Genomic DNA, 18638 nt, shown 5'->3' on the forward strand with positions numbered 1-18638 from the left:
AGAAATTCCATGCAGTTTTCCATCCACAGTCAGCAGGATTGGTGGAAAGGTACAATGCTACTATGAAGCTTAAATTAGCAAAAATTGTGGCTTCCACGTCTTTGAAGTGGCCGGATGCCTTACCTCTGGCATTGTTATCTATAAGATCAGTGCCACATTCACGATCTGAGCTCACACCTTATGAAGTGGTGTTTGGAAGGCCAATGAATATTTGGGGAGCCCCTAAGCCACGTCCTATACATGATGTACCTTGTGTTTTGATGAATGACTATTTGGCACAATTAACAGACAGTTTGCTTTCTATTCATCAACAGGTCCGAGAAGCTCTTCCTGACAGATCTACAGGTGAGGCTCATGATCTTCGGCCGGGGGACCAGGTTATGGTCCGAGTCTTTGAGAGGCGAACAGCTTGGAGCCGAGGTGGCGCGGACCAGAACAGGTACTTTTGGCCACAAGGACAGCAGTTCGGATGACGAACCGGAAAAGGTGGATACATGGCACCCATTGTTGACGAGTGTCACCTGCCTTGGTGGAACCTGCTTTGCTGACTGATCAACGAAAGCTTCTGGACAAGGAAAAGAGCCTGGCCATCACACCTGATGAATCTGAGGAGGTATTTCAGGACCACACAATTCCTGGAACATCACAATATCAACTGAGACCAAGAAAATAATCTGTTTTGTCGAAGAAGACTGGTTAAGCTACTGCCCTGGGTAGTAAAACGGAATGCCGACATGGCAAGGGGGGGGGGATCAGCCCTGCTTAGTGTAGTGACACCCGTCTTGACCTGCGGTAAAGAAATCAACGGCTGCCAACGGGATAAGAGCTCCAAAAATCATTTAAATAGTTTTTCTTTTTAGAAAAGTTTGCTTATTACTACTACTGAAATGAGTAACAGAAGATTAATTTGTGCTGTAGGGTTTGTTGTTGCTATGGTGATTTCAGCAATAGCAGCTTGGTTTGTGGAGAAGGTGGCCCTTGTTCGACAACTTTTGCTTGTCACTACTCCAGCTCCAATTGAACATTTTCAATTTCCCTTCCCTATCATGAACAAAAACATCATCAATCTTATTTGAATAACACTTTTATCCAGATGTTACATCATACGCACAATGCTACGAACACTACCACCTGTTGGGTGTGTGGGATGATGCCTGCCCATCAGAAAAAGGGAGGAACACCTTTTATTCCACTTTCTTTTTCTCACAATGGTTCTTGTCAAGCTTGGTATGCGCTTTTGTTTGCATCTATAAAACCTTCGGTAGGCGTGATTAACTTTCCTCTTAATAAAGTTTTTTATCAAGATAAGGATGGATATCCTCAAGCCAAAGGAACTAAATGGGAACGGGAAGAGTACCAACCAGACAATGCTTCGTCACCATATGTCTTCACCAGAACAAGGACAAGTAAAATTGATGAACTTTTTGTGATTTCTGTTACCAAAGCAAAGGCAGATTTGTGTATTAGTAGTGTGGGGACTTTTCTAGTAGGAAGTAGTGAATGCACTATCGTATTGACAATTGAAGGTGCAAAAAACAGTACATTTACGGCTTCTCACAATACCTATTTCATTTGTGGGAGTAAAGGTTATTATCAGCTTCCCATGAGTTGGTCAGTAGTGTGCTACATATCTTTTCTGTTACACCCTGTATTTTTGGCACCTGCATTATATCACAAGAATCTTGAATTGTACAATGATAGTTCTATAAATAGAGTTAATCAATCAATCAATCATGGCATTTGTAAAGCGCGCTACTCACCCGGGAGGGTCTCAAGGCGCTGGGGGAAAGGGAAATGTTACTGCTCGAACAGCCAGGTCTTGAGCTGCTTCCTGAAGGAGAGATGGTCTTGGGTTCGCCGAAGGTGGGTGGGGAGGGAGTTCCAAGTCTTGGCTGCCAGGTAGGAGAAGGATCTTCCTGCGGCGGTGGCTCTGCGGATGCGTGGTACGGTGGCGAGGGCGTGGCTGGTCGATCGTAGCTTGCGGGTGGGCGTGTAGAATGTAGAAGGTCATGCGGTCGTTGAGGTACTTGGGGCCCAGGTCGTGGAGAGCCTTGTGTGCGTGGGTGAGGAGTCTGAACGTGATTCTCTTGCTGACGGGGAGCCAGTGCAGGTCTCTCAGGTGTCCGGTGATGTGGCTGTGTCGGGGGATGTCCAGGATGAGACGTGCGGAGGCGTTCTGGATGCGTTGGAGTCTTTTTTGAAGTTTGGCTGTGGTTCCGGCGTAGAGGGTGTTCCCGTAGTCCAGTCGGCTGGTGACGAGTGCTTGGGTGACGGTCTTCCTGGTTTCGGTGGGGATCCATCTGAAGATCTTGCGGAGCATGCGCAGGGTGTTGAAGCACGAAGATGTGACAGCGTTGACTTGTCTGGTCATCGACAGGGAGGAGTCCAGGATGAAGCCCAGGTTGAGTGCATGGTCCGTTGGTTTGGGAGCGGTGCCCAGGGCCGGGGGCCACCAGGAGTCATCCCAGGCGGAGGGTGATGATCCCAGGATGAGGACTTCCGTCTTGTCTGAGTTCAGTTTGAGGCGGCTGTTCCTCATCCAGTCGGCGACGTCTTTCATCCCTTCGTGTAGGTTGGCTCTGGCAGTGGTGGGGTCGTTGGTGAGGGAGAGGATCAGCTGGGTGTCGTCGGCGTAGGAGATGATATTGAGGTTGTGTTGGTGTGCGATGGCTGCGAGGGGGCTCATGTAGACATTGAAGAGGGTTGGACTGAGTGAAGATCCTTGTGGTACGCCGCAGATGACTTCGGTGGCCTCGGATCTGAAGGGGGGGAGGCGGACTCTCTGGGTTCTTCCGGCGAGGAACGAGATGATCCACTCCAGTGCTTTCTCTCGGATTCCGATGTTGCTGAGGCGCTTCACTAGGGTGCGGTGGCAGACAGTGTCAAACGCCGCAGAGAGGTCCAGGAGGATGAGGGCCGCTGTTTCCCCATTGTCAATCAGGGTTCTGATGTCGTCGGTGGCAGCGATTAGGGCAGTCTCAGTGCTGTGGTTGGCCCGAAACCCGGACTGCGAGGGGTCGAGGGAACCGTTTGTCTCGAGGAAGGCAGCAAGCTGTCTGTTGACGGTCTTCTCGATGACTTTGGCCGGAAAAGGAAGGAGTGCGATGGGACGGTAGTTCTTGAGGTCGGTGGGGTCCGCCGTTGGTTTCTTCAGGAGGGCGGTCAGCTCGGCATGCTTCCAGCTCTCCGGGAAGGTGGCGGTGTGGAAGGAGGAGTTGATGATGTCCCGGAGATGGGGTGCGATGATGGCGTCGGCTTTGTTGAAGCCGTGGTGTGGGCAGGGGTCGGTTGGAGATCCGGAGTGGATGGAGTTCATCGTGTGGGTGGTGTCTTCGGTGCTGATCGGGGTCCAGTTGCAGAGGGTGGTGGTGGCGGGCGTTGGTTCGGTGGTAGGGTGCGTTGTCTGTGCGTTGAAGCTGTTGTGTATGTCGGCGATCTTGCGGTGGAAGAACGAGGCGAGTGAGTTGCAGAGGTCTTGCAAGGGAGTGATGTCGTTGTTTCCGGCGCTGGGGTTGGAGAACTCTTTGACGATGCTGAAGAGTTCCTTGCTGTCGTGGGCGTTGTTGTCTAGTCGTTCTTTGAGTGCCGACTTCTTGGTGGCGCGGATCAGCTGATGGTGTTTTCGGGTGGCATGCTTGAGGGCGGTCCTGTTGTCTGTGGTCTGGTCATGCCGCCAGGCTTTCTCGAGGGTGCGGCAGTTTTTCCTGGATTCCTTGAGTTCGTCGGTGAACCAGGGGGTTTTCTTGCTGCCGGGTCTGCTGGGAGGGTTTATTAGTGGTGCAAGGTCATCGGCGCAGGTGGTCAGCCACTTGGTGAGGTTGCTGGCTGCTTCGTTGGGGTCTGTTGTGCTGGTGGGAGTGTTCTGGCTGAGGGAGGCGGTGAGCTGCTCGGCGGTGATCTTGCTCCAGCTCCGGCGGGGGGCCTGTTGCGGGTGGTGGTGGGCCGTAGTTCTTCTGAAGCTGAAGTGGACGCAGCTGTGGTCGGTCCAGTGGAGTCCGGTGGCGTGGCTGAAGGAAATGTGCTTGCTGGATGAGAAGACGGGGTCAAGTGTGTGGCCGGCGTAGTGGGTGGGGGTGTTCACCAGTTGCTTGAGTCCGAGGTTGGCGAGGTTGTCCAGCAGGGTGCTTGTGTTTCTGTCGTTGTTGTTCTCCAGGTGGAAGTTGAGGTCCCCTAGGAGGATGTAGTCAGCGGAGGGGAGGGCGTACGGGCTGATGAAGTCTGCGATGTCTTTGCTGAATTGTGTGCGTGGTCCCGGGGGTCTGTAGATGAGGGTGCCTCGGAGGGTGGTCTTGGGGTCAGTGTGTATCTGGAAGTGCAGGTGTTCGGCGGCGGTGAAGGTTTCGTCGGAGTTAGTCGAGATGCGGATGGTGTTCTTGTGTACGATGGCGATGCCTCCTCCCGTCTGGTTGATGCAGTCCTTCCGGGTGATCTTGTATCCTTCCGGGATGGCTATGGCGATGTCGGGCGCTGAGGAGGCGTTCATCCAGGTTTCGATGAGGAAGGCGACGTCAGGTGCTGTCGCGTCGAGAAGGTCCCAGAGTTCCACGGCGTGCCTGTGGACGGAGCGGGTGTTGAGCAGGATGCACTTCAGGTGGTTGCTGCTGGTGCTCGACTTGGCGGTGCAGGTCCGGTAGCAGGTGAATTGCCAGGCTTGGCAGGCGAAGGGTCCGTAGGTGCGTCTCGGGGTGGCTCGGTAGCAGGCAGGGTTCTGGCCGGCATTGAGTGCGTAGAGAGTGGCGGCATCGTAGGTCCGTCGGAGAGTCTTGCATCGGCTGGGGCCAGGGGTTCCGGCACTGGGCGTGGTCCAGGCGCGGATGGGCGCAGACGAGCTTGCCTTTGGCACGCCTTCGGCGCACAAATAGCGTGACCGCTGCGCGTCTGCGCGGTCGCCATTTATGGCTAAGTGGGAGGGAGGAGCAGCTGGGAGGCGGGAGCGGGGAGGACACGAAAAAGGGGCGTGGCTGCGAGGACGACGGCGGAAAACGGAGAGCCGGGCAGACACAACAATCACCTAAAAGCACAACAATTATTCACAAAAACAAGTACAAAATGCAGAGATAACAGAAAAAGAAATATAACACAGCTGGGGGACACTGCAGAGAGGCGGCAGCTAGGGAGGCAGGCAGAGGGCAAAACGAGGCTGCGAGCAGCAGCTAGGGCACCCGAGGAGGCAAACACAGCTAGGGGCCGTGCGGCGCGGGGGTGTCCTGAGAACAAGTCACACTCACCTGCGCCGCGCGGTCACCATTTATGGACAAGTGGGAGGTAAGGAGAGCGGGGAGGACACGAAAAAAGGGCGTGGCCGTGTTCTGACCGACTTTTTGCCCCTTTTCTTGAGTGAAGGTGATTGAAGGTGACTTTAGTCTGCTATCATTCTAATAGGAGGATTAGAACCTTAGACAGGGCCTATTTACAAGGCGTTTAATGCAATCCCCTACTCTTCCTTTCATTTTAGGGCTTATAAATCTATGGTAAGGGATAGATTCCTTAGTATTAATAGTAATCCGTCCTTTTATGAGAGTGCTAGTATATTTCTGATGGAGTTATGCGTATTTCGGGCCTTGTAGGCCTCGAACGAGAGAGACTCTATCTTTCTTTCTGCTCCGGCAGCTTGAGATGCTTCTAGGTCAAATGTAATGTTTTAGTTATGAGGTGTTGTTCGCTTGGAGAGAACCGGCTCAGGCTGGCCCTTATCGAAAGACTGTATTTTTCTTCGTGCTGAAGACATAACATCAGGCCGGCCGGCTGAGAACGTGTCCTTGGTACGGGTAGGTACAAGAATTTGGTGGGCGGCAGGTTACTGGCCGTAACTTTCCATGCAGGAACAAGCTTCCATATTAGCGAACGCATGAGGTAGTGAGTCAGTCAGTTCGTAGGCGGCAGCTAGTCGTTAGCATCAATGCAATTAATTATTTCAGGGCAGACAGTCGCCATCTTGAAGTTCGAGAAAGACCAAGAAGCTCCTACTCTCTTAGAAAGATTTAAGTCATTTTAGTTGGAGCAGCTGGCATGCTTTGACATTAAGATCAGAGCACACAGAGTGAAGCAGTTAGTTGAGAGAATGAAGTCCAAAGTGGTAGAAACTGATTTATAAGATCGAAGCTGAAAAGTGAAGACAGTCCGTGATTGAGAGGAGAGAGGAGTAGTACAGACCAGCAAGAGAGCAGCTGATGAGACAGAGAATAAGAGGAAGGTTCCAGTGACTTGGAGGTTAACGGAGGAGACAGAGCATAGCGGTGCAGACGTGTATCCGTGACTGCAGAGGTGTGATCCTAAGACGAGCCAAGCCACAGACGAGAAGGGAACCCAGATGACTGCTGAGTCCAGACTTCATATTCATAAGGTGACGTCGACCCTTTCTTATTCTAACCTTTCCTTTTCCTTTTCAGGCTATGTGTTATAGTACAGTATTATATTGTTGATATTGTTAATTAATAAAGATACCCCAGTTCTTAGTGAACTAGTGTGTATGTTTTATTATCTTATAATAAAGTAAGCCTTTCTTCTAGCCAGATGCTGTTATGTGAATGGATGCAATTCCCGTCCAGGTAAATGGTAACTGAATAATGAGGGGAGAGGAGCTCTTGAAATAAGGAATAATTCCTACACCATGTAATTTGGCCATTACCACAATATATATATATATATACATTCCCGATAGGTATTAGAAGTATAAGAGAAACTTCCCAACAGAGAGAGAGCTGAAGGTAATCATAGGAAAGTGATCGTCGTTATATAGCGGCGTTAGTGAGAGCATTGACTGTAGTCGATGTGTATACCCACAAGATTGTGGCATGAGTGAGCACCGGGAGGATACGGTGCGTAGTGAGATCGCCTCTAGGGAAAGCGCCGTTAATGAGAACATTGATTGTAGTCAATGTGTATACCCACAGGATTGTGGCTTGTGTATGTATGAAATAGTGAGAGCACTGGGAGGACACAGTGTATATACCCACAAGATTGTGGCTTGAGCGAGCACTGAGTGTAATCAGTGTGTAATGGTAAGTAATCAGAACTGCGTCAGGGTAGATTAGTCTGGGCCCATGTGGCCGCGAGACTATATTGTATGAGTGTGGTGTTTTAGAAGATCTAAGCTTGTATATTGCTAATTCCCCATCCTTAGGTAGGAACACAGATACCTGTTGTAAATAGGTCCTAAGGAGGGAGGTGGTTACGTTTCGGCTGGGTTAGTGGTGTCTTGGTGAGCTGATTCTATCTGGTCGGAAAATCCGGTCGTTACAGGCCGCGAGGAGGACGGCGGAAAACGGAGAGCGGGGCAGACACAACAATCACCTAAAAGCACAACAGTTATTCACAAAAACAAGTACAAAATGCAGAGATAACAGAAAAAGAAATATAACACAGCTGGGGGACAGTGCAGAGAGGCGGCAGCTAGGGAAGCAGGCAGAGGGCAAAACGAGGCTGCGAGCAGCAGCTAGGGCACACGAGGGGGCACACACAGCTGGGGGCGTGCAGCGCGGGGGTGTCCTGAGAACCATTAGTATAGATGAAGTGGACCAGACTGACACTACATTACAGCAATATGTTGATTTTAATCTAGGTTTGTTCTTCTTTGTGGGTGCTGCATTAAACAGTCGAAAGATAAGGCGATTAAATCAGACAGCAATGGCATTAGGAAATATTACAGCGGAGCTACAAATTGCAAGAATTGTTGCTCTTCAGAATAGAATGGTTTTAGATGTAATGTTAGCTGATCGAAGTGGTGCATGCTGTATTATCGTAAGTAGTTGTGTCTTTATCCCAGATAATTCGCCCTCAGTATATGATGCAATTTCGAAACTGCATAAAATTGCTGCAGAAATCCATGCAGAAACTAGTACCAGGACATTTTCGAGCTGGATATGGTCATTATTTACCTCTTGGGGTTGGAAGATATTGACTGCCCTATGCGTTATAATTACAATATTATTTACGTGTTGTGTATGCCTACAATGTGGTCCTATGATTTGCTCCATTTGTATTTCTGCTTGTACCCCTATTAAAAGAAATGTCCCTGAAATTAAGACCCAACAGAAGGAAATTGCTGAAATTATGCTGATAGATGTGTATGATACATATTTAGATTATCCCTAATGAACAGCTGTCTTCAGCTAAATGCTAAGAGGTTCGTCTGTCGTAAATTGCCAGTGAGCAGGTTAGCATTCGCTGAAGCCAGTGTGTTTTCCGATATTATCTTGCCTGTTTTTGGAAGCCCATTTGTATTTCTGTCAGCCATTTTGTATGCCATGTGCTACCTCGTGTTCACCATGTGCTCTGTCCTACCTCTTTGTTAACTGCTTGTGTAATCTGCCTAGAAACAAGTTATATTCAGCCTCTGCCAATTACACGCATTCTCAGTCGAGCCACATCTGTTTCTGATCCATCACTGTCAGGAATGTGTTTACCCCAACTGGACAATCGTTGGCTCTTCCCACTAGTTGAATGTGTTTTCTCAAAATGTCCCTTTATGTACATAAAACTCATTTGAACATGTGTGCCGCCTTCTTTTGAGCCCCTGTGCGGGTATAAAAGGACCATGTGCCTTGCATGCGGTGTGCTACTTCATGCATTGCCTAAGGGTACTGTGTGACTGTGGTACCACCTCATGAGGTCTTAATAAATTTGTCTTTTCTATTCCAGTTTCCATGCCAAATTTACTTCTATGATTTAGGGCTTTGCTGAGACTCGATACTACACTCCCAGCGAATCCGAAGGGCATCCAAAGGTGTCTTAACCAGCCCATTTAGAGCCTAATAAAACCACGAGACTAGGCGAGTGACCGCCCCCATCCAGGAATTCCTTTGCCCTGCAGTAAAGAAAGTCAATGGGTTGCTATGAGGGAGTTAACACCAACAGTAGTTATGGGGAATAAGGGGTCACTGTACCAGTACACTGCAGCCCTCATCACCAGCAGGGCAGAGAGGTAGACAAAAGGATAAAAGGGTAGGGATTCCGCAGCGCCAGGCACAGCAGCTTTGCCAGCAGGAGTCCCTGGTTGGGTACAGTGCCCAACTCTCCGAGTTCCAATAAGCCTGTTCCATCAAGCCAGTTCGTGATCCACTGGAGCTGGGCTGCGAGAAAGTACAATTCAAAATCTGGTACTCCCAGGCCACCCTCCAGTGGTGGGCTGTAGAGGGTAGCTAATTCAACCATCTGAGGTCCGTCATCCCAAATCAATACCTGCAGGAGTAAGTCAAATGTCTGAATCCTCAGGCACTGAGGGAGGAGGGGGGGTGCTGATCTGTCCGAGTGCTGTAGTTCAAGTTGAAGAGCCAGATCCTTCCTGAATAGGGTCAGCGACGGGAATCGCCTAAGGTGAAGAGGCAGGGTGTTCCAGGCCTTGGCAGTGAGGTAGAAGAGGGATTTATTTCCGGTTCTAGTCCTGTGGATCCGTGGGACGATGGCCAGGGACTGTTGGGCATCTGAAATGAAAGGTGGTGGTTAAGATATGTTGGTCCTGTGTTATGGAGAACTAATGCAAAAAAACAATTGATGGACAGAATGCTGGGCAATGCAAACAAACACCCCCAGTCACAAGGATCTGAGTAATATCTATCATTCTTTTGCTCACCACACCACCCCCGTTTGGACCCAGCCATATGCAAATCAGTCTTGACCCTGTTCCTTGTGGGAAGTGTCCAGCCCGAACTGCCAAGCCAGGACTTCCTAGGCATCTGTGAGGAGCTTCAGAGGGATTCTTATGTTGACTGGGAGCCAGTGGAGTTCTCAAAGGTGTTCAAGATGTGACTGCGGCGGGGGATGTTGAAGACGAGTCTGGCTACGGTATTTTGAAAGTTCACTAGTTTCCTGAGGAGTTTGTGGGTGATGCCATCATAGTGTGCATTGCCGTAGTCGAGTCTGCTGCTGATGAGTATGTGGGTGACTGTCTTTCTGGATTCAATGGGGATCCATCTGAATGTCTTTATAAGCAGGCGGAGCGTGTTGAAGTATGATGATGATACAGCATTGATCTGGTGGTTTATTGTGAGCGAGGAGTACAGTATGATGCTGCGTTTTCATGCGTGCTCTGAGAGGAGGAGCGTTCCCAGTTTGGCGGGCCACCAGGAGTCATCCCAAGCTGAGGGGGTGGGTCCCAGGATGAGGACTTTGACTTGTCCGAGTTGAGCTTGGTGGCAACGGCCTTCATCCCGATGTGGAAGTTGTTTCTATATGCTGTGGGTTTGTTGGTGAGGGAGAGGATCTGATGGCTGTCATCAGCATAGGAGACGATGTTCAGTCTGTGGTTCCTGATGATGGCTGCGAGCGGGGCCATACAGACGCTGAAGAGGGTTAGGCTCAGGGAGGAGCCCTGGGGCACTCCATAGCTGATCTCTGTAAGTTTTGAGTGGAATGGAGGTAGTCTGACTCGCTGTGTTTGACCGGTGAGGAAGGAATGGATCCAGTTCAGGGCCTTGTCACAGATGCCGGTGTCATGGAGTCTCCTGATTAGGGTGCGGTGGGAGAGGCTGTTGAAGGCGGCTGAGAGGTCCAGAAGAATGAGGACTTTGGTTTCTCCCCAGTCGAGGAGTGATTGGATGTCATTGGTGGCGGCGAGGAGTGCGGTCTCGGTACTGTGGTTGCTTCAGAATCTGTATTGGAGATGGCCAGGATGTGGTTCACTTCGATGAACTCGGGGAGTTGGTAGTTGTTGGCCTTCTTGATGACCTTGGCTGGGGAGCAGGGAGATGAATCTGATGTTTTTGAGGTCTGTCAGGTTGGCAGATGGCTTCTTCAGCAGAGGTTTGATCTCAGCATGTTTCCAGTCATCAGAGAAGGGTCTCGGTTGAGCAGGGGATGGTGCAGCAAAGTTCGGGGGAATGGGACTGGCTGCTGTATGGAAGATGTAGTACATGCATGGGATTCAAGGGGACTCTGGAGTGGATGCTATTCATAGTCTTGAGTATGTCGTCTGTGGTTAGCGGGGTCCAGTTGAGCAGGATCTTTTGGGGTGCGACGTGGTTGGGTGCTGTGGTTTCTGGTGTGGTGGGAGGGTCTTGGGTGTCAAAGCTGTTGTAGATCAGTCTGATATTGTGGTGGAAGAAAGTGCTGAGTCTGTTGCAGGTGTCTTGGGAGAGTGGGATGTCTGTGGACTCGCTGTTGGGCCTGGCAAACTCTTTGACGTGAAGCATTCTTGGCTGTTGTGTGTACTGACATTGATTCTGTCTTGGAGGGCTTTTTTCTTTGTGGTTTTGAGAAGGAGGTGGTGTGCGGTTCCAGCAGCTTTGAAGGTTGCGTGGGTTTACGGGGTTTTGTTGTTCCTCCATCTCTTCTGAGTAGTCTACAGGTGAGTCTGGGCTCATGGACGGTGGGAATGAACCAGCTGGCTTGAGCATTGAACCTATATATGTTAAAGGGACACACTTTAAAATGGCTTTATTAGACATTGAGTTACTCATTTGGGATGGGATAGCCTTATCACCTTAATAAATACATCCTAGTTAGTTCTCGACACAGTTCTCAGTAAACCTCTTTTTAACCCCTAGTAGATTGGAGTTTTCAAACATTTGAGAAAAAAACACCTAGATAAAGTCCACGATTGACCAGGACTTAAGTTCAATAATTTCAGACCAACCAACCAAATTCAGATGCATTCAGTGGGTCACCCAGTCAAGTTTATACCTAGACACGAAGTCTACTTTTTGGTGCTCAAAGTCTTTCCCTGAGACGAGGTCCAAGGTGCCAGGATGTGCCATGAGAAGTGCTTACCATTATACCATGGCCCTCCTGAGTGTGCAGGACTTCAGAGGAAGAGAAGATTGGAAATGTTCTCAGAGTCTGGGTGCCATCTGGGCAGAAGGCTTATGTCTCGAAGGGAAGTCTAGGTTAAACACCTGAGTAGAAGCAAGGAAAATTGCATTCTCCATGGAAACACAGGACTCTCATGAAATTAGCCAATAGTGGCCAATGGTGATGGCCATCTTGAATACAAAGATATAGGTGAACTATATGATAATAACAGATGATTTTCATATTACAGTTGTCAACCTGTTATATTGAATTTAATATTAACCACATAAAGTTATTGCACAACATTAATGCTAGTTGTCATTAACAAACAACATATAATAACTCTGAGTGTTGTTTGTAATTACCATTTCAGCTGTCATTGCTTGACAGCTCAAAAGAAATACAAAGTTTCATTTCATAATAATGTGAAACACATTGTCAATTGATTTATCATATATAGTATCAGAATGTAACTTTCAATGTCCACACTATCGTCATACTAATGGATTATTCTTATCTTTAAGTATCAATGTTCCTGCAATACAGGTCAAGCCCAGTTGTGCATCTAGACAGTGAGATGATCTCCAGTGTCTCTTTCTCTCTCTCTCTCTTGTCCCATTGTAGTAAGAGATTGGCTGTGGGTTTGGTCAAATGTGGGTACTGCCAACACTCCAGTTGGGTCTTGATTACAAGGTTAGTGGGCTGCAGCCAACCCAAGGGCCCCTCGAATTCAAATACATTGCTGCTGAGTTTGCACTAAAGTTGCTGGTTTTGGTGCCAAAATCATATAATGATACAAATCTGGATTTTGTAGCTGCTGAGGTAATTTCACTGCGTGGATAGACTTAACACCTCATTGCGGTCCAAGGTTTTACCTTCCAACTTGTTTTTTTTTGGTTCTTAAACTCTGCCAGCACGGCAAGGCTGAAAGCCATAGGTGGGCAGGGCTTCAAGAGGTTTTATAATTTACTCTGAGGAACATCTGAACCAGTTTTCAGTGTGGTAAAAATCTCAAAGTAGGAGACACTTGATTTTCTTGTCCATTGAGCATGTCTTTTTTCTAGGGAAACTTCAGTACCTTATTCTAGTCTTGCAGAGGTCGAAAAAATGACTACGTCCCACTTTTCTCCAACTTCTGGGAACGTTATTTGCCGTCTGTTAGACCTGGCATCCTTGGCAGTGTTTTCCCCTGTGTTTTTGCTGTGTGCTGGACTTCGTTTTTGCTGGTCTAGATGCTTTGGGCACTTTGCCACTGCTGATCAATGCTAGAGTGCAAGTGCTCCCTATATAAATTGTGAATATGGATTGATGTTTCCAGAATTGGCTTGGTTGACTTAATACTAAGTCCCTAGTACAGTGCACCTGGGCCTGTAAGTCAAATGTTGATGGTGGGCCTGCAGCACAGATTGTGCCACCCACACAAGCAGCCTTGCAAAAGGTTCTCAAACCTGCCACCACAGTGTCGGTTCACAGTTTGGTACTTCCATTTCGGCCTGGCAAGTGCACCCACTTGCCAGTCCCTAACCTTCCCTTTTCTTACATGTAAGACACTCCTAAAGTAGGCCCAAGGTACCCCTGTGGGCAGCGTACAGTGTATGTGAAAGGTAGGACATGTCCTGGTGTGTGTAACATGTCCTGATAGTGAACTACAGTGAATTCAGTTTTCACTATTGAAAGGCTACCTGTCCCATAGGATAGAACAGGAGTTTATTTAAAACATCTTATAAATATAACTTCCCACTGGGACAAGATAGGAAGGTGAAATTTAGTATGCCTGAACTCAGAACCTAAAGATGCATCTTTTAGTAAGGATTCTGTTTACATTCTGTGTTTGAAAATACCACTTTTCGAAAGTAGGTACTTTCTTGCTTAGCCAATTTATGTGCCTCTCCTGGATTATTGATTGAATGTCTGGCTTTGGAGTGACAGAGGCTGAGGATGTGCATTCACTGTAGACAGCCACTGTGGGGGGTAGGGGGGGGTATTGAGGTGTGTCCTGCCTTTCCTGGATGAGTCAGGGTTGGGCTGAATAGACCTGGGCTGCATTTAGAGTAGGGGGAGGAGATTTCCTTTTACCTGACTGGGCCTGGTCTGCTTTACACAATGCTGTCTCCATCTCCTACTAGGCAGTTGGACCAGAGAGGATAGAACCGGTTTTCAGAGCCTCTGTCCCACAAGAGAACAAAGGAATATGCTGTATAAATATTGGGGAACAGACCGAGGAACTTTATATTACTTCTGGGCTCAAGAGGAACCTCTTCCAAGGAGAAGAGCTGGGAAAGCTGAAGGAGAAGAACTGACCATTTGCTGTGTGCTTTTTGGGGGTTGGCCTGCAGTGGATTTTTCTGCCAAGGAGAGGACAACGACTTTACTGTGTGCTGTGTATCCTGCTTGAAGAAGATCTCCAAGGGCTTGAAGTAGAGCTTGCCTCCTGTTCTGAAGTCTCAAGGACACAAATACTTCACCACCAGCTTTCCTGAACTCGTTTGCTGGGAGTCCTGACCTGCCAAGAGGTGCCTGTTGCTGAGTTGGGCCTCTGGAGGTTGTTCCTGCTGTTGGGAGCTGTAAAAGAGATGCAACTATGAGAGGCATGACGCTTCTGCCCCTGTCTCCAATGCATCGCAAAAGAAACTGATGCAGCGTCTGCCCATGGTTGGGGAAATCGCCGCACGTCTGACCTCTGAGGTCCGAGATCACCACACCGATACCAATGCAGGCCTTGCTGTGTGGCTGCAAGAATCAACGCATCGTGGGACTGTGGCTGGAGCAACGCAACCCTGATCCCCACGCATCGCGCTGGGGTGCCAAATCTACAAAGCTCCTGATGCTGCAGTACAAAAACGATGCATCACCTCCCCGCACAGTAAGAAATCCACGCCTCACCTCCCCCTCAGTAAGGAACTGATGCATCACCACAACTGCGTGGCAGTACAGAACTGACGTTTCACCTCCCCTGGTGTAAGGAACCGACGCATCACTTTACCTGTGTCTGTTCTTGTTTATGATTTTGACGCATCCAAGGTACTTTGTGTTGAAAGTGTCACATCTATAGTTTGCTATGGTCAGAACTGTTTTTACCTTCTAAAGATTACATTTTGAATACTGTATTGTGGATTTTTGTCTTGTTTGGTTTAGATAAAGATTATGTTTTTTCTAAACTGATGTGTTGTCCATTTGTAGTTTTTTTCTCTGAGTTACTGTATGTGTTCACAAATGCTTTACACATTTCCTCTGAGATAAGCCTGTCTGTGTGTGCCAAGCTACCAAGGGGGTGCACATGGGTTATTTGAGAAGTTTATCACCCTTACCCTGATTAGAAAGAAGGGTCTCTACTTAAACAAAGGTGCAAACCCTTACTAACTAGAGACCCCCATCTCTAACATGCTCCCTCTTACAGCATTCAGGTCCTCAGAGCTGTCTTCGAGGCCTTAAATCTCTCTTCAGATAGTGTGCCTGCTGAGCCACAGTGGTCAGATTTGCCTTACTGGAGTCAGGAGATCTTCTGCTTTTTGCATCTTTGGAGCAGGCAAATAGGAGGCCACATTTATGGTCTTGGAGAGCAGTTCCAGTCTCTTTTCAAGTAGCAGTCAAGAGTGTTCTTTCTTCCATATTTCAGGCAAAGTCTTCTTCTTCTAGATGATGTCTTCCCAAGTAGAGGAATTTTCAGAGGAGATGGAGGTAAAGTGCAAGTATTACCTGTGCAATAGCAGTAATTGAATTTGCTGCACACATTCCTAACTATTCTTTCCAACTATCCCGACTACTTTTTCAGCACTTCCTTTTTAGTTTACTGCAAACATCCCCAGAAGCATTTGCTGGCCATTGTGACTGAGCTCTGAGAGTTCTGATCCATCCATCTTTTAAGAGTACATATTGCATTACATATTCCTGTGATCCTGCTGTTAACTAATTAGAATTTCATTTCTGCCCAAGCCTGGATGCTGATATTTTTCCCATTTTCCTCATCCATTGCACCCATTTCATCACATTCTTCTTCAATATTTCTTGTTCTAATGTGACCAGCAGATTGCTTCCTTAGGGGTGAAACATCAACACAAACAAGTGGACATTATGGCTCTCATTATGAGTGGCCAACTGTTTGGGTCAATATTTATTGGATCTGACAAAATCTGACTCTGCTAGGTTGGAATTTATCAGTTCAAATAAATAATTTTCAATTAGGAGTTTGCCCAGCAAAAAGGGAATATGTGATGATTTTGATGCTTGAAGCTCCAACATAAGCATGTTCCAATAATTATCGTGCCTTTTTCCGCCAATTAATTTTGGCATGTTTAACCTGCTGAAATGTATCAGCTGAAAACTGTGGTAGTGCGGTGTTAGCTGCAAAACTCCTGATTGTGATATGTACGGTAACAGGAGTTACTGCACATATCAAAATTAAGTAGGCCACTTATAATGAGTCTGTCTGGTGTACATTATCATTAATTGGTCTGTTTTCTTTATCATTGATTGGTCTTTTTACTCTATTTAATTATCAATGGGATACCTGTATCCATATTCCGAAGCCATGTTGTATAGTACACTCTATTTCTTATTTCTCTTTGCGCTGACCCTTTTTGTGAGCACTGTGCCACAAATTCACTGAAAATCTCGGGATGTAATTAGATATATAAAACAATTGCAGAAATGTCATTATGTCCACAGAATTATTTTATTAATCATTTCATCTTAGGTTCTATGCGAGATTTCCCCCTTGTTTCCTGACCTATTTCTCCTCCTCTTTTTGTTTCCTCTTTTTGTTTGGAAGAGTGGTCTCAGCGCAGGGACACACCAGCTGGTGTAACCAGGCGCTTTATAAGTAATTTTATTATTATTATCACATTGACGATTTGCCCTTAATTTCCTTGAAAATAAGACTCGTAGGGGGATATTCTCAAGAACGGGCGATTATGTTCGCCAACCTAGGTTAACGCAATTTTACATAACGCCGTCTATCGTTGGAAACAGGTGATAGTTTCCCGATAACGCGTAAAAATTTCTCCGTTAAAATTACCAGCACGCCGATCAAAAAGAAAACTCAAACATGAAAAAAGTGGCGAAGGTCCCAACAGCGATAAAAATATCAGCAATAAGCAGCACCAGGCTTGCTATTCCCACGTCAGTTGGGAAAAATCACCATAAAAGATGCACAAAAACCAACAACAAAAAACAAAACACAAGCAACTGAGAAGCACCATGGAGGAAGCTGGAGCAACTACAAAGGCCAACAAGAACCCCACAAACCCCTGGGAGGACTAGCCAGGGACCTCTGGGAAGAAAAAGGGCAAGGAGAAGAAGAAGAGGAACCCGCGATTCAGTCCGCAGGAAAACAAGATCCTGATTATGGAGGTGATAGAACACCACCAACAACTGTTCATCAACTCCACTATGTCATTGACAACTAAAAATGCAATATGGCAGTCCATCTTGGTCAAGGTGAATGCAGTTAGAGTGAAGAGAACGGAAGTGGATGACTGCAAGAAGTGCTGGAATGATATGAAGAGTAAAACCAAGCTGAAACTTTCTAACAACCGGAAAGCAGCAATGCAGACTGGAGGTGGGAGTCCAGCGCCACAGCAGGAGCTGGATGAGATGGAGGAAATGCTGTCCACAGTAATCAGTGGGGAGACAATGGCAGGAGTTGGGGGACCGGAGACTGCTCTACATGACCTGACCTGACAGCAACAGGGTGAGTAACGAACAGGGACTGGGGGGGACGGGGGAGATGGGCACAATGGCACACATGCACAATTAAGTATAGCACAGTGCACAGTGTGCCATTGTGCCCATCTCCCTCGTCCCCCCAGTCCCTGGTCATTACTCACCCTGTTGCTTTAGGGTCATGTGATATAGAGCAGTGTCTGGTCTCCTAACTCCTGCCACCGTCTCCCCACAATGACTCTGGATCATGTCCCTGATCTCCTTGGCATACTGCAGCACACATCAAAACAGCAAGAAGGATCCCGTTGACAATGTGCCCAGAGGGGGCCCTCCCCACACATCACTGATTTCACAACAAACCCATGCACATGTGCTGAACCCAGCAAAGCTGCTTATCCATGGACCACGCTGACAATGCAAGTGTCACTGCATGACGATTAGCATGGCTGCAGTCCAATTATCATGGCCTGGTGCACGCCACGACACTGAGGTGGCTGAGTGTAGACCGCATCCATAAAAGAGCAGGCCACACTCTGACACATCCCAGAGCCCCGGGCTATTTATTTACACTCCTACGCTGGACTGGCGTACGCTGGCCCAGCCCACTATGCTTATGCTTACGGGGGGGCAGCATAGCAACATGTTCAAAGTCTTCCTCACTGCATGAGGGATCTTGGTTGCGTCCACTGTCCACAACACTGCAAACACCAGCAGTATATGTCCACATGGACATGTCTGTGCTCTGCATACTCAAGACTGTCCAGCACATCTCCGCCACACTAGGCAGTGTGTACATTCTTATTCATGGGTCACTTGCCTCCTTTGCATATTCTTGGTTCCCACCTCTCCACACATTCTGCAATTATGTGGCAGAGGGGCTATGCCTTTGTGGATGGTTTGTCTACTTGTGTGGCCCCTGTTGCCACAGTTACTTGTGTTGTTGTGTCTGGAAGGTGAGCATGTTGGTTGGCATGTTGTATGCGATTTAGTTACGTGTGCATTCCCACAGTTGGGAGTTGTATGATTGTGGAGTTGAGGTATGTGGTGTGTTCCGTTGGTACTTACCAATGAGCAGTGCATTTCCATAGGTGCCATCCTGAAAGCGCTGGTTGATTATGGACTGTCAGAAGATGTAGGAATCGTGCACACTGCCTGGGAAGTTGGCGACTACATTGGTGATTAGTCCATGGTGGTCCACTATTGCCTGCACATTGATGGAATGCTTGTGCTTTCTGTTGCGGTAATTGTGT

This window comes from Lissotriton vulgaris, chromosome 6 (genome assembly GCF_964263255.1).
Source record: "Lissotriton vulgaris chromosome 6, aLisVul1.2, whole genome shotgun sequence".
In the NCBI taxonomy this organism is placed as follows: Eukaryota; Metazoa; Chordata; class Amphibia; order Caudata; family Salamandridae; genus Lissotriton; species Lissotriton vulgaris.